The sequence below is a fragment of the Podarcis liolepis genome, assembly GCF_965112155.1.
Source record: "Podarcis liolepis genome assembly, chromosome: 8".
NCBI classification, from domain to species: domain Eukaryota; kingdom Metazoa; phylum Chordata; class Lepidosauria; order Squamata; family Lacertidae; genus Podarcis; species Podarcis liolepis.
In genome coordinates this window covers 40742534-40753134 of record NC_139560.1, presented here as the reverse complement: position 1 = coordinate 40753134, position 10601 = coordinate 40742534, and the positions used below count along the sequence as shown (strand labels likewise).

Genomic DNA, 10601 nt, shown 5'->3' with positions numbered 1-10601 from the left:
AGCTAATACATTGCCTCAACACCTGAAACACTTCCTTTGCTCTCCTTGAAGTGAAGCAGGAGGGCACAGTCATTTGCGTGGTTCTTGTCCCAAGCAATGTGACTGGGCAAGCAAAGGAGTATTCGGGGCCTGACCCCACTGGTGCGTCCAATGCTGCATCCTTGGAAACAGAACCTAGGTCTGCTCAGCTGGCTCATTGTCTGATTCACACACTGCCTTGGTGGCCGGGGAAACCTTGCTATCAGGAGGTGGGGTGATGGCTGGCTCACATGACTCTCCCTCCTCTGCTGGGATGGCTGGCAGCAGCTGGTTATGGATGTCTCCTAGTAGACTACTCAAACTCTCTGCCAACAGTTTCACCAATCTCCTCCTATTCCTACTCTCCTTCTGACAGAGCCTGCCAGGACTGCCCTTCCCTACTTGTCACCATGGACCTCATGAAATCTGTGAACTAGTGTGAACTAGGCCATTACTTATCTTCTGTTCTGCAGTTCCCTCTTTCAGCATTCTGGTTTTTTCCTGCCCCCTAAAGAGACTCTAAACAGTACACAATCCTAATATTTGTGCTGGCTTTCTGACCCTCTGATGTTGATGCAACAGCATGTTTGGGGTAGTGGTGATATAAAGGTAAAGGTAAAGGTACCCCTGCCCTTGCGGGCCAGTCGTGTCCGACTCTAGGGTTGTGCGCCCATCTCACTTAAGAGGCGGGGGCCAGCGCTGTCGGGAGACACCTCCGGGTCACGTGGCCAGCGTGACGAAGCTGCTCTGGCGAGCCGGCACCAGCGCAGCACATGGAAACGCCGTTTACCTTCCCGCTATAAAGCGGCACCTATTTATCTACTTGTACTTAGGGGTGCTTTCGAACTGCTAGGTGGGCAGGAGCTGGGACCGAAGGACGGGAGCTCACCCCACCGCGGGGATTCAAACCACCGACCATGCGATCGGCAAGCCCTAGGCGCTGAGGTTTTACCCACAGCGCCACCTGCGTCCCAGTGGTGATATACTGGTATAGCTATTAACAGGTCCTTAGTAAGTGTGCATTAGTAAATCAGATATTATAGATTTTACTTTGCCTTATCCCTTTAGGCTCAAGGCAAATCATGACACTGAAAACAAGGCACATCACGCATAGCACATGGAAACAGGTGGCCCAGTTTGGGTCACAGTAATGTGACCCAGTTTGAGTCTCCCAAGATGCCTTTCTTTTGATATTCTGAACTCTGTCCTGTTATTCCTTTGGCAGCCTGTCTGTTTGCCAGGCGTTTGTCTAACGCAGCAATCCAGAAGTAGGAGGAATGTGCCTTACACTTTTCTGGAGACATACACCATACATTTAAGGGCACCACATAAATGATTGGTCATAATAATAGTATTAAAGCAGCCATCCATATGGTTTTGATTTTGACCCTCAGTCTTGAGCTAATATTTTGCCAACAACTACCACAGAAGAACTTTGGTGGAATTTGTTGACTCATCAAGAAAAAAGAGAGACTATTGCAGTGTTGGCATTGGCACCTGGCGAGCCCATTGAAGATTATGAATATGTTTCTCACTGAAACATTGCAGGTATTATTAAAGCAATTTCCATGATAGCATTAAACCAACTTCCTATAGACTGGCTTCCTGTAGACTTTTTCTCCATTTCCTTTATACAAACCAGCCTGTCTACTTGTAGACCTCCTGCGTACATCAAGAAGATGATATTTGCCAGATTGATAGACTCCTCACTGCAGAGTACCACCACAGATTTTTTCTTTCTCTCCCCCCCCCTCAAACTTTGGAAAATGTCATATTTGACATTATTTTTGCTTTGGCTATGATTGTGTCCTCTCCTGCAACCTACCTGTCCACATTTTGGAATTTTAAAGGCCCTGATAGCAAGGCTTTTAAAGGGGTTAGGGGTTAGAAAGGTTCCAAATACATAAAGAGTAAGAAATGCTGTATTTCTGTTTTTTTAAATAAAAAAAACAAATTGCCATTTATTTAATGGCATCACATAGTCTATGACCCTTAAGAAGAAATTATGTATGAAAAATATTTATATACTGCCTTTCATTTGAGATCACGGGTAAAGTAAAAAAATACATTAATATTGCAATACAAAATAAAACAGCCATGAATAGGCAGTTTTGAAATAAAGAAATACGAACAGGGTATACAACTCAGCATTTCAGTTCATCTCTGCTGGGATAAGATGATGGGGGAAAGTGTGAATAATAGGCTCATTAGGCCTGCCAGGCTTGCCAACACAAGTGTCTGTGTATCCTAAAAATACACAGCGCTCCTCAAGACCTATGGAGACAGATTTAGGATACAAAGAAACTGCAGGCCAGGCCCTGAGGGGAAATCAGCTGCAGGGCCCTTTCTGTGTGAGGGTTGCCCTGGTGAATGAGAGGCAATTTTGCATTAGCCACCACACAGTGCTGCACCACTGTGACTGAACAGCAAACAATAATAATCAAATGCTGATAGGTGCAGTAAAACAAGATCAGCTGCCCTTTACAGCAATAATTAGTGCTCCTGAAGTACAACTTGAGTTTACTGATTTTTTTTTTAGGCTTAACTTGATCATTGCTCATTATAATAGACTCAGATCTGAAGACAGATGGTTGACTTTAAAAAACATTTTTTTCATACCGAACACTCACTAAGTAAATGAATATGGTTATCTAGTAAACTCAGGTTTGCTTGTCATATTTTACCGATTTGTTTCTTTCTCATCCATTGATTTCAGCCTCATTTCCATCAAGACACTGAACATTCTACACCAAAGCAAAGTCTGAAGCAGTCTTCATTCTGACAAAAACTCAGTTTGGCTTGATGGGAGCTGCATGCTGCATGAGACTTTCGAGATCCTAGCACTGTAGTGGGGAACCTGTGGCCACCCAGATGTTGCTGCACTACAGCTCCCATCCTCCCTTCCTCCTTGACCATTGGCCACACTGGCTGGGACTGATGGTAGTTGGGAGTTCAACAACATCTGGAGAACACACATTTTCCACCTCTGCCTTAGAAGCTGAACCTGTATTGCACTGATTCTCACTTACAGTTAATCTATCTGTTAATAATATTGCTTTGGTAAATTGCAGGCGCTCTTGACATGGGCGTTACTTGTCTCAAGTAAAACTATGCCATCTGTTCCAAGAGATGGAGAAAGAAACAGTAAGTTCAAACCAAACCATACCTTTCAGGGCAGATAAGGAACCTTCCTACACAGTATTTAAAGTATCTGGAATGGTATAGGTTCAGCGTGTATGTGAAAGAGGGGGCTCAGATTTTCAGCGCCAGCAAAATGTTTGTTTCAGTGTAGCTGAAGATGTCATTTGCTGGGCTTGGTATCAAATTTCTTCACTAATGTAACATAGCTGTGGGATGTGAAATGTGCACTGTATTCCCTCTTATGTGGATTAATCAACAGGAGGTTTGGTATGTGGTGTGAATGTACAGAGAATCCTGTACTCCAGAAGAGGTTGGGCAAGATGCTGTTAGGACCTGTCTGCCTGATTCTGTAGTCTTCAGTTTTGTGCCATCTCTCCTTCATGCCTCTTCTGAAGGGTTATATGGTGCACAGTGTTGTATGTTAATTGGGGAAGACAGATTATTTTCATCTGTGGGAAGGTTTGCAGCCAAGCACCCTTTCAAAACGACATGGTGAGAAACTGTGGCATTGCAGAAATACTGCAGTACAAAAAGTGCTCTGCTTTTATTTATACATGGAAGAGATCTTTATCAGGATTCCAGTTGGAAGAAAACCACAATTTCACTAGTTGAGGGAGGCCTTGCTTTTTTCTGCTCGTGCTCATGCTCTCGCTCCAGATTCTGTTCAAGAAACAATAATAGCAGCAATAAAGTAATAACTGAAATGAAATAATCGCTGCTGTTGTTGCAGTACTGAAGAGCAGCAAGTGGAGTTTCAGAGTAAGAAACACCCTGTTCTTTGTTTAAACACCCTTTATGAACTATGCTGATTGTGTGAACCAACAGGAAGGTAAAATCAGGGTTGGAGCTATCTAATTAATAAGCACATCCTCTGTGTGGTCCATTTCTAATGCATGCATCAAGGAATGCCTCCAAGTTAAATCTATGGGATATACTCTCACTTTAGTGCATGTGGAAGCACAGTTTGCAGACTACATGCCTTGTAATTATTTGTAGGCAGTTACATACCCTACCAAGTACAGAGGCAGATATGTGGCTGCCTTTGTGGCTGTATATGATAACACAAGAAGGCGAACTATTAGGTACTATAAAATAGCACACACATTCCAGCTAGCTACTAAGAGAAGCCTAACTTCACTTTGGTGCTAGAAAAATGCAACCTGTGCCGTTAATAAAGATAGTACGTCTCGTACAGCACGTTGGCGACAAATATTCACACAGTTGTTCAAAAATAATTTTACACCATTTATCAAACATGTGAGAAAGAGACAATTACTTAGAGAGTGCCATGAAAACTTACAAACTATCTAAAATAAAGTGAACTTGCAATATCAGATTTTACTAGGTTCTTACAAATTCTTGACTCAGTTTTTCGTTTTTTCTTGTTTTTTAAATAAGTTCAAGAAGATTCAAGAAAAGGGTAAGTTCAACGTTGTTCCTGGTAGCTGTGAGGTGCTGATGCAGCAGCATATGAAGTAATAAAGAAGACAGGGTGCCAACGTTCTATCCCCATTTTGCCCTAGCAGTCCATGCAGTTGAGAGACTGCTGTTTCGCCCCCCCGGGGGGGCAATTTGTTGGGGTTGGCGGACAGCACACTCCCTGAGCACAGTTTTCTGGGCTTCTTCAGTTGTCTCGTGCCATTGATGCATCTACTAGTGCTAACTGATAATAATCCAAACGAAATCTTATCAGAATCAACATAATACACTTCTAGGTGTTCAATTACCGTAAATACAAAGTAAATATAAATTCTCCCACTATATACAAATAATCAATTATAATGCGAAAGTTCATAATTATGTACGTACATAACTTTGAATAGACAATTTCTTGGCTTAAGCATACAAGACTGAATAGCTTAGCAAGGTAGCCCTGTTTGGTTACAAATATATATACACACCCTCTCATTATAGGTTTTTCAACAGGTGTTTTACATTAGTAGAGAGGTGAGGAGGTGGAGTAGAGGATGGACATACTATTAATACTATGATCAAATATGGAATTTAATATTCAGAAATATAGCAAACAGGACATCAAAAAATATTAAAACAAGAAGCACGATTAATATTTTTATTTAAAACATTACAGCCAGTAGGATTAAATTCTGAGTTTGACCTTTCAGTTTTAATTACAGCAATGGGTATTGAAATGTGTATCTGGATGTGAAATGTATGAGATGTAAGTATTAATAGTATCATGTCCATCCTCTACTCCACCTCCTCACCTTCTTGCAGAGAAATATTTGAGGTCAGTTTGGGAGAGTCAAAATGACTTCAGGATTGCTCTCCTGTACTATTTCAGACACGTGGTTTATATACTTATGTGTGTGTTTGCCTTGTACATTTATGAACGTTTATTTTATATTTGGGACCTTAGAATTCTTATAACAGGAGACTTTTGTGATAAGGAGAAAGATGGGGAAATGCTATGGAAGGTGTGTAGATAACACTTGCTTGATGCAGCATTGTATATCCTCCCTGCGAACAAATCCAAATCAATGCTCAATAAACAGGTTGCCCGGAAGTGGCCAACACCACTAGGGGGCTGAACTGTATGTCCAAGGTTATGACCCTATCCCTGCACAGCAGCATTTTCCATTTCATTCACAGAGGCAGATAATGAAATTCAGTTCTGGAACATAACCATGCCAGTGAAATGTGAATTTATTGGGGGGAAATCTCCAGCTATTATTTTCTTAGCTCTCTCCCTCTGTGGGTTGCTCATGATCTTGGTGGGGGAGAGTACCATTTACTCTTAAAAAAAAAACAGGCAGTAAGGCAATTTCCTAAACTGGCAGGTAATCCGATCTGTGAGAGAAGAGGGGGTATTGGAGTCAGAGCCCAAAGTCAATGGAATATAAGCAACTGACAAGGCTCAAGGGGCCAAGACTGGATTTCTTATTCAGTCCAAAATTTGGTTGTTTTATTTTTGTTGTTTAAAAAGGCATATCTCTCGCTTCTGCTCTTGTTGACTTGACTCAGCACTTTTCAGTCAGGGAAACTCATATTGTGGTCAGTCCTTAGACAAACCAGGGGTTTACATCACATGGTTAGGACTGTAATAACATTAGAAGTGAAGCATATTAATGGGCAAGATTCCCATGCAAATTGTTATAAACTGTTTTTAATATTGTGTTTTAATATTGTGACTTGCCCTGGGACCTTTGAATGAGTGAATGAATGAATGAATTATAATAATAGCATTAATAATGACTATTTCTTGTTCTTGGGGTAGCTTTTCTGATATGAATGGGGGCTATTTCAGTGGCAGGATGAAGTGTTAAATAAAGTTTATTAATGTCTGTTCCATAAGTGTTCAAAGACTGTGTTGCCAGCAATCTTTACAACCACCATGCAAGGTGGGCTGAGTCTCTTTACTTCACATTGCTACTGGGCTTTGAACTGGAGACTTTGGCTGCATTTGCTCTTTACCTTTAAAGTGCATTTAAAGATGCCTCTCCAAGAATTCTGGGAACTGTAGTTTACCCCTCGTGGGGTTTCAATTCCCAGCATCCCTTAACAAACTACGCTTCCCAGGGAGGGAGAAAATGTGGTTTGAATGTGCTTGAAAGTTATAGTGTAGCATATGCTTTTGACTTGTAAGCTCCAGCAGCTCTCACAAAATATGAATAGGGACAGCAATCCATGCATGCTGAAAGACATAGAGAAGGAAACACACTGCACAGATTTTCTGTAGAATAGGCAAGCACATGCTTTTAAAAAAAACCCCCAGCATCTTCACAGATCATTAATCTTTCCATGTAACCACAAACAATGCACTGTGCAAACGCGAAGAATCATTTCCTACCATTGTTGCTTGGGGGGCTTAAGAGCAATTTAAATGTGATCGCTATTTATACACACCCCGTTCTCCGAAAGCCATTTGTTCTCTCTCTCTCTCTCTCTCTCTCTCTCTCTCTCTCTCTCTCTCTCTCTCTCTCTCTCTCTCCTGAAATAAAAAGAATATGAACAAAAGAGTTGTCTGTATCTCCAGTGAGAACCTCAAGTTTCCTCTATTTTCTCTGCAGCTCTTTTTCTCTAAGAGTTAAATCTGCAGAAGGGAAAAGCAGGAGGGGGGAAAGCAAGCTAGACTTTATGTCTGTACTTGGTGGGATCTATTAAATTACTGCGGGATGTTTTTAATTATGCCACACATAAATGGCTCCACACAACAGCATTTGGATCCAAATGTGAGCCTCATTGACGTGTGCTCTGCATTAGCTCTGCAATGCACTTGCCTGGCACTTGTCTGTGGTGGCCCCTTTGTGGCACCTTAGCAGCCTGGGATTTGTCCTTTTCCTTTTCAAGTTGGAGGATGGGAGCTCATGCTGGCAAAAGGGGAAAGGAAATGGGTAATAAAACAGAGAGCTAAGCGGCTCACTGGAGCCAGCAATACTGGGGATCTGGTTAATTGCTCAAAAATGAAAAAGATTCAGGATTTTTCATGAAATCCCATAGGTGCACTTGCCAAGCCTCAAATATTAGATTGAATTACAGTTTCTAATTCCTCCTCCTCCTCCCCCATTTTACCCACAGCCATGTGTCTTATTTCTTCCAAAGGCTCTTCCACATCACAGAACAGTCACTCGAAGGGGGCTAAGCTAAGCATTAGGCACTGTTTTTCTGCCAGCTACTTGCTTTACTCAGTCTGATTTCTTTATTCCTAACATTTTGCCTTGTGGTGTCCGGTAAGGGTGGGGGGCAGCTCCTTCTCCTCCTGGACATGGATGGTTATTCATTCTCTTTTCTTATGCAGGAACCTTGCCAGGGACCTTACACAGAGCTGATGCCTGACAGCTGATTGTAACATCCATGTTGAGGGTGAGCCCCTTTAGGCCATAGGCTGTAGGGTAAAGAATAGTGTATCTGAATGCATCACCATGAAAAAGAAAAATCCTGAATGTTACAACCCTCCCCAGAGTGGGACAGCTGTCGTATCTTCCTCAGCCAAGGAGCATGGTGGTCGGTGGGGAACAACACACAACCAGAAAAAGAAGTGAGGGATTTCAGGGGTTCCATGTGCTTACCCAGGGTTCAGTTTCCTCAGAATGAGGGACAGTGGAGACTGAGGTGTCTTTATGATATATGGTTTATCCATCAGAGCCTACAATGGAAGTTCTCACAGCATTAACACCCCAAGAAGGTCTTGCTTCTCTCACAGCCACAGCCTTGGATTCCAGCAGAAATCAAGCATGGCTCTGGCTCTCTGGATTCTGCCTGCTTCTAGACAAGCAGCCAAGAGGAGGTGCAACCACAGACGCACACTAAGAGCAGCAGCCTTCCACCAGCTTTATCCTAGGAACACCTTATAAATAAATAAATGCCTGCCTGTACCTGAAAGGGTACAGCAGATGGCCTGGACCAAGTAGATTAACAGCCAGTGTGGTGTTGGAGATAAAGTGTTGGAGCTGAGAGAACAGGGTTCGAGTCCCTACTCAGCTATGAAGCTCACTGGGTGACCTACCTAGGGGCACTCATAATCTCTCAGCCTAACCTATCTCACAGGATTGTTGTGAGGATAAAATGGGGAGGGGGAGAACTGTATATGCTGCCTTGAGCTGCTTGGAGGAATGGTGGAATATATTAAATATAATAAATTCATGAAGAAACTGCCAGGAACATCTTGGTCACTGCTGCTGGTCATGGCTTGGGCCACCTCCTCTAAGCTGCATGGAAAAGCATGTGGGATGCATCTTGTACCTGGGGAGAGTAGAACAATAGATAGCAGCTGGCACACAATAGGTGGCTGAACCTGGCTGCACAATAGATGTTTGTGGGGAAGAAGGCAGAGGGGTGCCACCAGGTTGCAGAGCCACTGCTTTCACCTCAACCTCACCCCAAAAGTGGCTGTGATTCTGCAAAGCGAAAATAAAATAAAATCAACTTTCACGAATGTTTGGTAAGCAAAGACTAGAACCAAGTGCTTGACCTTTACCAACAGGGGGTTTACTTGCTTGTGGAGATAAATACCTCCACAATGATCTCCGCTGTTGGGGTGTGGGAAGGGAAAGAGCTTTAGAGCAGGCATAGGCAAACTCAGCCCTCCAGATGTTTTGAGAATACAATTCCCATCATCCCTGACCACTTGTCCTGTTAGCTAGTTATGATGGGAGTTGTAGTCCCAAAACATCTGGAGGGCCGAGTTTGCCTGTGCCTGCTTTAGAGGAATCAAGTTCAGATAAGACATACCATGTATAGTGAATGGGGTGACATGGAGGTATGGGAGATAGTTGCAGTAGTTGCTTAGCTGTATGGGATGCTTTGTTCTGTTGCCCCCAGTTGTTGGAGTGGAGTTTGCGTCTGGAGTCCTAAGCCAAGGGAAGATCTGAGGCAAAGAACTTGCATTGCTGATGACCACTGTTGTTTTAACACAGAGCACTGAACAGACTTAGTTTTTGTGAACCTAGGCCTGCTTTTCTGCGTCAGCTTTGCCATTCTGCCAGCTAGGATGTGGGGCCAACCCAACCATGAGACAGAGTGAGGCAGTGGCCTCAGGTAGCTTGCTGGGCATGAGGGGTAGCCATGAGGTGTTTTATTTTTTGGAAGGGGGGAAGAACTGTGTGGGCCACAATGCCTGCCCTGCCTAATGTTTCCCGCCCATGGCCTCAGCTGCCCTGGTGAATAATGTCCTGTTGTCTATGCTGAGGTAAAATCCAACTGCCAATCTGGCCACCTTCTGTATGTGAATGGGTGAGGGGTGGGGGTAAGGGTGGGGTGAGTGCCATCTTGTTTTTTGCCTCAAGCATCAAGGATGAGGCAGACTGTGAATGGGCCGGTGTGACAAGGCTTTGCTGGCATTCTTGTACAAAGAAAGCTAAACAAACCTCCATACTATGCTGCACTAATAAGCCAACAGTATAACTCTGACACCAAACATAAAAATACATTCCATACATAACGTTGGCACAACCTTTTGGGAAAGTGCCTCAGAGCTGTGTTAGCCCCGCATCTATAAATCTCCATTAAATCAGTTTGACCGGGGTGAGTGTTAAGAGAGAGAGCTGCCAGAAATAGCTCTTTTCCTGCAAGATGTAGAAAAGATTACAGCCGCGACTGAAGGGAGGGTGGGGGTGGCAGTGGCGGCAGAGCGGGGGTGGGGGGTGGAGTGGAATCAAACCAGAGGAGGCAGGAGAGCTGTGAAAGGCATCTCATAAAAGTCTCATTTGTTGGAAGGCTGGAGGAAGTGGAGGCAGCTCTGGCACACGTGTCCACGGTGCTAAATTAGCTGTTAACACAAATAATCAAAGTGCAAGGCCCATCAAGCCGCTGGCGCCAGCAGAACGAGGGAGTGGCCAGGTCAATGCTCCCTCCAGAGCCAGCCAGCTAGCAGGTGGAGACTGTGCGAGGGGACTTGACAGGATGGAAGTGCTTAGAGAACACATTGATCCACTGACAGAGGAAAACGCCACTCCACTCCCACTTTCCAGCTATTGTGTGCGGCG

At 43.7% G+C, this 10601-nt stretch overlaps 1 long non-coding RNA gene across 1 annotated transcript; it reads right to left on the bottom strand.

Moving 5' to 3' along the window:
• Nucleotides 1-7870: 7870 nt before the first annotated feature.
• LOC310713708 lies at nt 7871-10186 on the bottom strand. The gene is made up of 3 exons (XR_014529417.1): nt 10070-10186; nt 8860-9014; nt 7871-8002 (listed from the first exon to the last, which is right to left on the bottom strand). It is a non-coding gene; the product is annotated as an uncharacterized lncRNA (long non-coding RNA).
• Between the last annotated feature and the right edge of the window lie 415 nt (nt 10187-10601).